The sequence below is a fragment of the Bufo bufo genome, chromosome 2, assembly GCF_905171765.1.
Source record: "Bufo bufo chromosome 2, aBufBuf1.1, whole genome shotgun sequence".
Lineage (NCBI taxonomy): Eukaryota > Metazoa > Chordata > Amphibia > Anura > Bufonidae > Bufo > Bufo bufo.
In genome coordinates, this window is record NC_053390.1 from 28,674,242 (window position 1) to 28,685,473 (window position 11,232).

General features: G+C 42.3%; 1 protein-coding gene across 1 annotated transcript in view; it reads right to left on the reverse strand.

The window, feature by feature from the left end:
• Positions 1-11,232, reverse strand: part of LOC120990673 (zinc finger protein 585A-like) — a 1,368,789-nt gene that overhangs the window by 898,209 nt on the left and 459,348 nt on the right. The window lies entirely within an intron of this gene.

An 11,232-nucleotide genomic window follows, 5' to 3' on the forward strand; every position in this document is an offset into this window, starting at 1 on the left:
CCTCTCTATTGCAATTGTCCCCTTTATCTTTATCTCTCTATTACAACTGTCCCCTTTATCTTTATCTTTACCTCATAACCTCAACCTTACCTCCCCCATTGTCCCTGTGTTTGTGATATCTGTCCAGAAACTCTGGGTATAGCCTGCTCGATATTATATATTTGTGACATATTGATATAACGTGGTATCTCCATTGTTCTCCTGACCTGTAGGTTGTTTCCTGTGTACAGCGATGGGTCTCAAGATTATGAGCCTTAATGTCAAAGGCCTCAACTGTCCCCAAAAGCGAGCATATCTTTGGTCCGAAGCACTAGCCTCTCATGCGGATGTGTTGTGTGTGCAGGAATCCCATCTACTCCAGGCCGATGCTTTTCGTATCCACCACCGCCTCTTTTCGAATATATTTCATTCACACTTCTCCGGGAAAAAACGAGGTACTTTCATAGCAGTTAAAAATACAGTTGCATTTACCCCAATTACCTCCAAAATGGCCCCTTCTGGCCGCTATGTCATACTAGTCTGCTCCATAAATAATGTAGTGTATACTCTAGTCAATGTATACGCCCCTAATTCACATCAGCTAACATTTTTACATAAAGTAATGCGCCAGGTTAATTCACTTAAGCAAGGTAAATTGATTATTTGTGGAGACTTTAATTCCGTCCTCCAAACTGCCCTTGACTCTACCTCCCCTTCCCGTAGAGTGGACACTGGAATAACCTCCTTTTTACAGTCAGAGGGATTGACTGACATATGGAGAGCCCAACATAGCATGGAGAGAGACTATACTTTCTTCTCCGCCTCGCACCTCTCATACTCCCGGATAGATTTATTCCTAGTTGACTACACCTCACTACTTCACACACTCTCCTCAGATATAGGTCTAATAAAATGGTCGGACCATGCCCCCATCACGATCACTCTGGATGAACAATTTCAGTCTAATAGGGCTCCAGTGTGGAGAAATAATACTTTTCTCTTTAATAATCCTAAACATACTGCAGAATTATCTGCACACCTTCGTGAATTCTTTCAGTTTAATGTTGGCTCCGTCTCAAATAATTTTATATTGTGGCAAGCCCATAAAGCTTTTATGAGAGGTTCCCTGATAAAATTAAACATTAATTTAAAGAAGCAGAGAGAGAGGGAAATAAAACTAACTTTGAAAGAGATTGCTGATCTAGAGAGTATTAACAAAATCTCCCCTACACCACAGGGCTCCAATTCCCTTCGAACAGCGCGGAATAAACTAAGTGCTCTGCTCCTTCAAAATTATAACAAATCTCTTCTTAGAATGAAATCCAAATTCTACTCCCAAGGAAATAAAGCGGGTCGTCTCCTAGCTCAGCAGCTAAAAAAGCAACAATCCAAATCAAAAATTCCGTACTTGCTTCACCCGGTTACTAAAGCAAAACTACTAGACCCAAGAGACATAGCAAATCAATTTAAATTATATTACCAATCCCTATATAACTTAAAAGATCATACCCCACTTCCACAAAACTATTTAGCTTTAATAGATGAATTTCTTTCCAAAGCTTCCCTGCCTGTCCTTACTGATTCACAGCTTCAGTCCCTTAATGCCCCTATCTCTGCTCAGGAACTGACTAAAATAGTCTCGTCCCTGCCGCTGGGTAAGTCTCCAGGCCCTGACGGCTTGTCCAATGAATATTTTCGTCACTTCCTACCAGATCTCCTCCCTCATTTATTGGAACTTTTCAACCGTGTCATGGAGGGCGATTCCTTCCCTCCAGATATGCTTGAAGCATTAGTAGTTACTATACCCAAGCCTGGTAAAACACCTGATATACCCCAAAATTTTAGGCCAATCTCATTGTTAAACTCCGATATCAAACTTTTCGCTAAGCTCATTGCAAGCAGACTCTCCCCTTTGCTTCCCTCCCTGATCCACTCGGACCAGACCGGCTTTGTGGCAGGTAGACAAGCTTCTGACAACACCAGACGCATAATAGACTTGGTCAATTTTGCAGAAGTACATACCCTCCCTATGCTTGTAGTGACCTTGGACGCTGAAAAGGCGTTTGACCGATTGCACTGGGAATACGCTTTCTCAACTCTTAAATGGATGGGCTTTTCAGGACAGATAACTAATGCTATTAACAGCTTATATTCCCATCCATCGGCGAAAGTATGGATCAACGGAATCCTCTCAGACCCCTTCACTATAACAAATGGATCAAGGCAGGGATGTCCCCTGTCCCCGCTCCTATTTATCCTTGCGTTAGAACCATTGGCACAACATATTAGAACTTTACCTACCGTTTCTGGAGTTGAGATTGGTAACAGATCCCATACTATTTCCCTATACGCAGACGATATCATACTTACTTTGACAAATCCCTCACAATCCTTACCAGCTGCATTCAATGTAATTTCCCACTATGGATCCCTTTCATATTATAAGATTAATGGTTCAAAATCACAGGCCCTTCCTATAAACATTTCGCCCACTGATCAAGCCACTTTAAAAGCCACTTTTGACCTCGACTGGCAATCCTCGGAGATATCTTATTTGGGAGTTAAGATCACTTCGCCCTGCTCTCTACTCTACACCCGTAATTATGTTCCTATTCTAGCTACCATGTCCACGGACTTCGCGAGCTTCTCTATGCAAATGGTTTCCTGGGTGGGTAGGATAGCATCTTTCCAGATGATGACCCTACCAAAAATTATTTACATCTTTCGAGCCCTCCCAATTCCGATCCCTGCTACATTTTTTCAAAAAGCTCAAGCTTTGCTGGGTAAATATATTTGGGGAAACTCTAAACCCAGGGTGGCTCGAGAACTTTTAACTAGGAGGAAGCGTGCGGGTGGGGCGGGTCTTCCCGACATTAAAGATTATTTTGTGGCAATAGGCCTTTCATTTACTAGGGAATGGTGGGCGTCTAATAACGAAAAAGCGTGGCAGCAGATTGAACTTCATGCACTGAAACATGTTCATATTAGAGATTATCTCATTCATCAGTTGTGGAGCCCCGCCTCCCCTGCACATCCTTTTCTTACGATATCACATGCTGGTGCTCTTTGGACTAAAGTTCATAATACATCAAAGGATACATCGACACAATTCTTTAAAATTGCCTCTACTCACGCGATTGAATTGTCTATACAAGACATTAGTCTAGCATCATGGCGGGATAGAGGAATTGACACTGTCTCCCAAATGATAGAAGATCAATCCCTTCTTCCCTTCGCTACTCTTCAAAGCGCCTTCGCCCTACCCCATTCTGAATTATATACATATTTGAGAATCCGACATTTCTTATCAAAGATTCTACAATCCCCCCCGCAAATTGACCTGTCCATCTGGCGACTATTCCAATTTCCTTCTTTATTTAAGCGACATTCCACGAGACACCTATATGATTTACTGGGAGATAAAGCTACCTTCACTAAATCCTCTCCCATCCATAGATGGGAAAAAGAACTAAAGAAGTCCTTTCCTGATGAATCCTGGACAGCTGCCATAGGATTCATTGTGTCAAACTTTAAATGTGTAACCCACTATGAAGCAGGTTTAAAAACCATTCTTCATTGGTACTTTACACCCCAGAGACTTCATATAATTTACCCCTCCACTTCCCCTTACTGCTGGAGGAATTGTGGCGGAGCTGGTTCATTGCTCCATATTCTTTGGTCCTGCCCTATCCTCACTGAATACTGGAAAAACATCTTTCGACTTGTTTCTAACCTAATAAACCACAGGGTGGACCCTTGTCCAGAGTTGGCATTGCTGTTCTTGGGGATTAATGAGATTCCCTCTCCCCACAGACAGATTACAGGTCATATTCTACTCAGCGCTAAACTGGTTATTACCAGACATTGGAAAAATCCAACTCCTCCTTCTGTTTCTGAAGTTATACAGGAGATAAATCAGACCTGTAGATACGAACACTCCTTACCCTCATCAATTATTCCTATCAAATTTAGGCAAGCGGCCTGGAGTGGATGGACCTGTAGTGCTCTCTATTCTTCCTAATATAGGTTGCCCTGATTGTCTGTTGAGATGACAAGATTGCGACCAGAAGCCCCCAAGTCTTTCCCTCTTGTTTTTTCCCCTCCCCCTTTTCCTTTCATCTGCTCTCACCCCTCTCCTCTCAGGTCTCATTGTACCTATTTGCTCTGTGGCCTTCCACACCTTCAAGTTATGATTTGTTTTGTTGGCGGTCACCAAATTAGTGACGGTGATGCCCTGTTTTATTGTTCAAAGCACTTCATGATGGCGCTGAATAAACAGACATTATGAAGATACTTCAGTGCTACATCTGCCTTATAATTAGGATGTATTATTACTATATCCAACTCGTTTACTATACCACTAGCGCATGTTATTACCAAGAATTGTGGCTGCGTCCACTAACTGCTAACATGTCTATATACTTCACATAAGTCATGTGGCTGCGTCCACACCTATTGCTTTTACATCCTTTGTTTTATAGTGCTGATAAAATAAAAAACTATTGAAACTAAAAAATAGAAAAAGAAAACCAAGCCGACTGTCTGAAAACAACGGAAAAACGATCTAAAAGTAAAGACCCGTCTACAACATCAGAAACAGGTGACGAGAATAAATACAAATACAATTTCATAACCCGTTACAACTCAGCACACCACAAAATTAGGGAAATACTAAACCGCCACTGGTTTATCCTACAGAGGGACCCCATTTTAGGTGGAACGGTGGCCAGCCAACCACACCTAACCTTTCGTAGAGCAAGGTCACTAAAAGAGATGGTGGCTCCATCATGTCCCAAACTTAGCTTATCCACCAATACCACCACCACCACTAATAGTAGGGGCTCCTTCAAATGCGGGCACAAACACTGCAAATGTTGCTCAATAATCAGTGACGGGCTGCAGGAAGTTGAGATTACCACCACAGGGGGGGGGGGGGGGGGAACAAAAAAATAAAAAAAACACACACACTTCGGAGCCACATGGACTGCGGCACATCCAATGTAGTGTATATGCTCTAGTGCCCCTGCGGACTTCAATACGTCGGCCGGACCACCCAGAATTTGAGGGATCGGATAAATTCCCACCGTTCCAACATTACAAAGAAATATAGAAAACATAGTGTATCCAGACACTTTGCAGAAATCCACTCCGGCCATGCATCACTTCTGAGGTTGACTCCTGTAGAATGGTTCCCCAACTCTTTCCCACAACTATGCCGAAAAGAAATGTACTGGATCTTCTGTTTCCATTCCCTTACTCCCCTTAATGAATGTCTAGAACACAACTATTAATGAACCGTCGATCCCAGTCCAAGCACCATTCATCATGAGTTCCCTCTTTTTATTAGTTACCACACCTTTCTACACACATATTACATAATCACACCATCAGATTGGTATGACCACCCAGGGTGTGTACAGTTGTGGCCAAAAGTTTTGAGAATGACACAAATATTAGTTTTCACAAAGTTTGCTGCTAAACTGCTTTTAGATCTTTGTTTCAGTTGTTTCTGTGATGTAGTGAAATATAATTACACGCACTTCATACGTTTCAAAGGCTTTTATCGACAATTACATGACATTTAAGCAAAGAGTCAGTATTTGCAGTGTTGGCCCTTCTTTTTCAGGACCTCTGCAATCCGACTGGACATGCTCTCAATCAACTTCTGGGCCAATTCCTGACTGATAGCAACCCATTTTTTCATAATCACTTCTTGGAGTTTGTCAGAATTAGTGGGTTTTTGTTTGTCCACCCGCCTCTTGAGGATTGACCACAAGTTCTCAAAGGGATTAAGATCTGGGGAGTTTCCAGGCCGTGGACCCAAAATGTCAACGTTTTGGTCCCCGAGCCACTTAGTTATCACTTTTGCCTTATGGCACGGTGCTCCATTGTGCTGGAAAATGCATTGTTCTTCACCAAACTGTTATTGGATTGTTGGAAGAAGTTGCTGTTGGAGGGTGTTTTGGTACCATTCTTTATTCATGGCTGTGTTTTTGGCCAAATTGTGAGTGAGCCCACTCCCTTGGATGAGAAGCAACCCCACACATGAATGGTCTCAGGATGCTTTACTGTTGGCATGACACAGGACTGATGGTAGCGCTCACCTTTTCTTCTCCAGACAAGCATTTTTCCAGATGCCCCAAACAATCGGAAAGAGGCTTCATCGGAGAATATGACTTTGCCCCAGTCCTCAGCAGTCCATTCTCCATTACTTTCTGCAGAAGATCAATCTGTCCCTGATGTTTTTTTTGGAGAGAAGTGGCTTCTTTGCTGGCCTTCTTGACACCAGGCCATCTTCCAAAAGTCTTCGCCTCACTGTGCGTGCAGATGCGCTCACACCTGCCTGCTGCCATTCCTGAGCAAGCTCTGCACTGGTGGCACTCCGATCCCGCAGCTGAATCCTCTTTAGGAGACGATCCTGGCGCTTGCTGGACTTTCTTGGACGCCCTGAAGCCTTCTTAACTAGAATTTAACCTCTTTCCTTGAAGTTCTTGATGAGCCTATAAATTGTTGATTGAGGTGCAATCTTAGTAGCCACAATATCCTTGCCTGTGAAGCCATTTTTATGCAACGCAATGATGGCTGCACGCGTTTCTTTGCAGGTCACCATGGTTAACAATGGAAGAACAATGATTTCAAGCAACCCCTCCTTTTAACATGTCAAGTCTGCCATTTTAACCCAATCAGCCTGACATAATGGTCTCCAGCCTTGTGCTCGTCAACATTCTCACCTGAGTTAACAAGACGATTACTGAAATGATCTCAGCAGGTCCTTTAATGACAGCAATGAAATGCAGTGGAAAGTTTTTTTTGGGATTAAGTTAATTTTCATGGCAAAGGAGGACTATGCAATTCATCTGATCACTCTTCATAACATTCTGGAGTATATGCAAATTGCTATTATAAAAACTTAAGCAGCAACTTTTCCAATTTCCAATATTTATGTAATTCTCAAAACTTTTGGCCACGACTGTAGTACCCAATGACGGATAAAAGGTGGTCACTCATATGAACTAGTGATAACTTACACTCGGTCCAGTACATACACACATTAGCCAAAATGGATTGGTTTATCTGTTCTTATTCATTTATTTCATCAACCAGTGAGACTGCACCCAACGTATTTATATAATAGCTATTACATAATCGTGCCATCAGATTGGTATGACCACCTAGTTGGTGTAGTACCCAATTACCCAAGGTGATCGCTCATATGAATTATACAAAAGTAATAGTGGCTCTCCCAGATTACTCCCTGGTGTGGTGCTCTTGTCTGGAGAGGTTCACCTAACCACTGATAGGTATAAAGATGATAGAAGTAAAGAAGTCGACAGGCACTCTATATCTGGTTTTTATAGGGTATTTATTATTGATTGTTTTTTAAAAAAAAGTTTTGTTTGTAAAAATATTTATTTGTATAATAAAATAAAATAAGAATGTTTTAAAAGACTATTAGTTGATTGTTTTCAGTGATGGGGTGTTGTGCTGGGATAGTCACCCGGATGGTGTAAAGGGGGGTGAGGGAATAGTGAGGTAGAGATGTGTCTAGTCGATGTTTAAATTGATGGGAGTGGATATTCGATGTATAGTCGATGGAACAAATTATATGGGAAAAATTATATAATAATCGATGGGAAAAAATTGAGTGAGAAAATATATATAGTCAAAAAGTATAAATCGATAGAGAAAAATAGATATAATCGATAGAATAAATGGATGTATTCGATAAGCATTAATATTCAATGAGAAATCACACAGGATATAGTGATAAAGGATAATCGATAGTAAATAATATATAGTAAATATAGTAAATATAAGTCATTAAAAGTCTTGAAGGTATACAAAATATGAAAAAAATGTAAAAATATATATAAAAATAGTCCAAGTATATCCAAGAAATACAACGATGATAGTCCAAGATAAAAGATGGATAAAGGTAAAAATTGTATTATAAGGCTGTATAGATAAGAGTAGTATATATAAATCTGTATATATAAAGCTAAAAATGCTTTTAACCACTTAAGGACCACAGGTTTATACCCCCTTTGTGACCAGGCCCTTTTTTACAAATCGGCACTCCACAACTTTAGCGGTTTATTGCTCGGTCATGCAACTTACCACCCAAATGAATTTTACCTCCTTTTCTTCTCACTAATAGAGCTTTCATTTGGTGGTATTTCATTGCTGCTGACATTTTTACTTTTTTTGGTATTAATCGAAATTTACCGTTTTTTTTTGCAAAAAAATGACATTTTTCACTTTCAGTTGTAAAATTTTGCAAAAAAAACGACATCCATATATAAATTTTTCTCTAAATTTATTGTTCTACATGTCTTTGATAAAAAAAAAATGTTTGGGTAAAAAAAAAATGGTTTGGGTAAAAGTTATAGTGTTTACAAACTATGGTACAAAAATGTGAATTTCCGCTTTTTGAAGTAGCTCTGACTTTCTGAGCACCTGTCATGTTTCCTGAGGTTCTACAATGGCCAGACAGTACAAACACCCCACAAATGACCCCATTTCGGAAAGTAGACACCCTAAGGTATTCGCTGATGGGCATAGTGAGTTCATAGAACTTTTTTTTTTTTTGCCACAAGTTAGCGGAAATTGATTTTATTTTGTTTTTTCTCACAAAGTCTCCCTTTCCGCTAACTTGGGACAAAAATTTCAATCTTTCATGGACTCAATATGCCCCTCACGGAATACCTGGGGGTGTCTACTTTCCGAAATGGGGTCACATGTGGGGTATTTATACTGCCCTGGCATTCTAGGGGCCCTAAAGCGTGAGAAGAAGTCTGGAATATAAAATGTCTAAATAATTTTACGCATTTGGATTCCGTGAGGGGTATGGTGAGTTCATGTGAGATTTTATTTTTTTACACAAGTTAGTGGAATATGAGACTTTGTAAGAAAAAATAAAAATAAAAAATTTCCGCTAACTTGGGCCAAAAAAATGTCTGAATGGAGCCTTACAGGGGGGGGTGATCAATGACAGGGGGGTGATCAGGGAGTCTATATGGGGTGATCACCCCCCTGTCATTGATCACCCCCCTGTAAGGCTCCATTCTGACGTCCGTATGTTTTTTACGGATCCACGGATACATGGATCGGATCCGCAAAACACATACGGACATCTGAATGGAGCCTTACAGGGGGGTGATCAATAACAGGGGGGTGATCAGAGAGTCTATATGGGGTGATCATCCCCCCTGTCATTGATCACCCCCCTGTAAGGCTCCATTCAGACGTCCGTATGTGTTTTGCGGATCCGATCCATGTATCAGTGGATCCGTAAAAATCATACGGACGTCTGAATAGAGCCTTACAAGGGGGTGATCAATGACAGGGGGGTGATCACCCCATATAGACTCCCTGATCACCCACCTGTCATCCCATCCCATCCATCTCATCTTTACTTTGGCGCACCTGTGCTATTGCCCGCCCTCCCCACACACCACCTGGGCCACTCAGGGCAAGTTTCTAGCACAATTTTTTCTTGTTTCAATTCCTGTATTTACCTTGCAGTGTACCCACGTACACTGCTTTAGGGTGCAGCCTCGGTAACAATCCATCACCATCACTCACCCCACCCCAACACCCCGGCATATACCAATAGTTCTCCTGGCGCTCCTTAATCCATTCCTCCATCATTTTATACTGCCCTTAATTCTTTTTTCTCCCTCTTCAACGTACCCCACTAGTGACAGTGACCCCTGAGGTACCCCACTAGTGACAGTGACCCCTCTAGTACTGACCCCTGAGGTACCCCACTAGTGACAGTGACCCCTCTAGTACTGACCCCTGAGGTACCCCACTAGTGACAGTGACCCCTCTAGTACTGACCCCTGAGGTACCCCACTAGTGACAGTGACCCCTCTAGTACTGACCCCTGAGGTACCCCACTAGTGACAGTGACCCCTCTAGTACTGACCCCTGAGGTACCCCACTAGTGACAGTGACCCCTCTAGTACTGACCCCTGAGGTACCCCACTAGTGACAGTGACCCCTCTAGTACTGACCCCTGAGGTACCCCACTAGTGACAGTGACCCCTCTAGTACTGACCCCTGTGGTACCCCACTAGTGACAGTGACCCCTCTAGTACTGACCCCTGTGGTACCCCACTAGTGACAGTGACCCCTCTAGTACTGACCCCTGAGGTACCCCACTAGTGACAGTGACCCCTCCAGTACTGACCCCTGTGGTACCCCACTAGTGACAGTGACCCCTCTAGTACTGACCCCTGTGGTACCCCACTAGTGACAGTGACCCAATCTGAGTGTGCACCATTAATAACCACCCTCTGTTTTCCATCACTGAGCCAGGTACTTACCCTCATAGACATTTTGTTCACATAGTTTGACATGACCGATCCCTCATCAAGCCATGCTGATACGGCGTTATTTGCTCATTTTCATTGAGGTAACCCAAGATAGTATCCCTTAGAAAACCTTCAAACAAAAAACGGATGCCGCCCGTGTGCCTTCTGCAATTTGTGGAACGGAACGGAGGCCCATTATAGAAATGCCTATTGTTGTCTGCATAACTGTTTTTATTTACGATACTGATTATATACGTGTCTGCGATGACCCGCTCCCAGGAATTTATGAAGGAGCCAAGTCTTCCCCCAACACGAGAACATAGTCCTATCACTTTACACATCACTAGTCAGACCACACATGGAGTACTGTGTGAACAAGGCAGACATAGCAGAGCTGGAGAGGGTCCAGAGGAGGGAAACTAAAGTAATAACTGGAATGGGGGGACTACAGTTCCCTGAAAGATTATCAAAATTAGGGTTATTCAGTTTAGAAAAAAGACGACTGAGGGGAGATCTAATTACTATGTATAAATATATCAGGGGTCAGTACAGAGATCTCTCCCGTCATCTATTTATCCCCAGGACTGTGACGAGGGGACATCCTCTGCGTCTGGAGGAAAGAAGGTTTGTACACAAACATAGAAGAGGATTCTTTACGGTAAGAGCAGTGAGACTATGGAACTCTCTGCCTGAGGAGGTGGTGATGGCGAGTACAATAAAGGAATTCAAGAGGGGCCTGGATGTATTTCTGGAGTGTAATAATATTACAGGCTATAGCTACTAGAGGGGGGTCGTTGATCCAGGGAGTTATTCTGATTGCCTGATTGGAGTCGGGAAGGAATTTTTTTTCCCCTTAAGTGAGGAAAATTGTCTTCTACCTCACAGGGTTTTTTTTGCTTTCCTCTGGATCAACTTGCAGGATAACAGGCCGAAC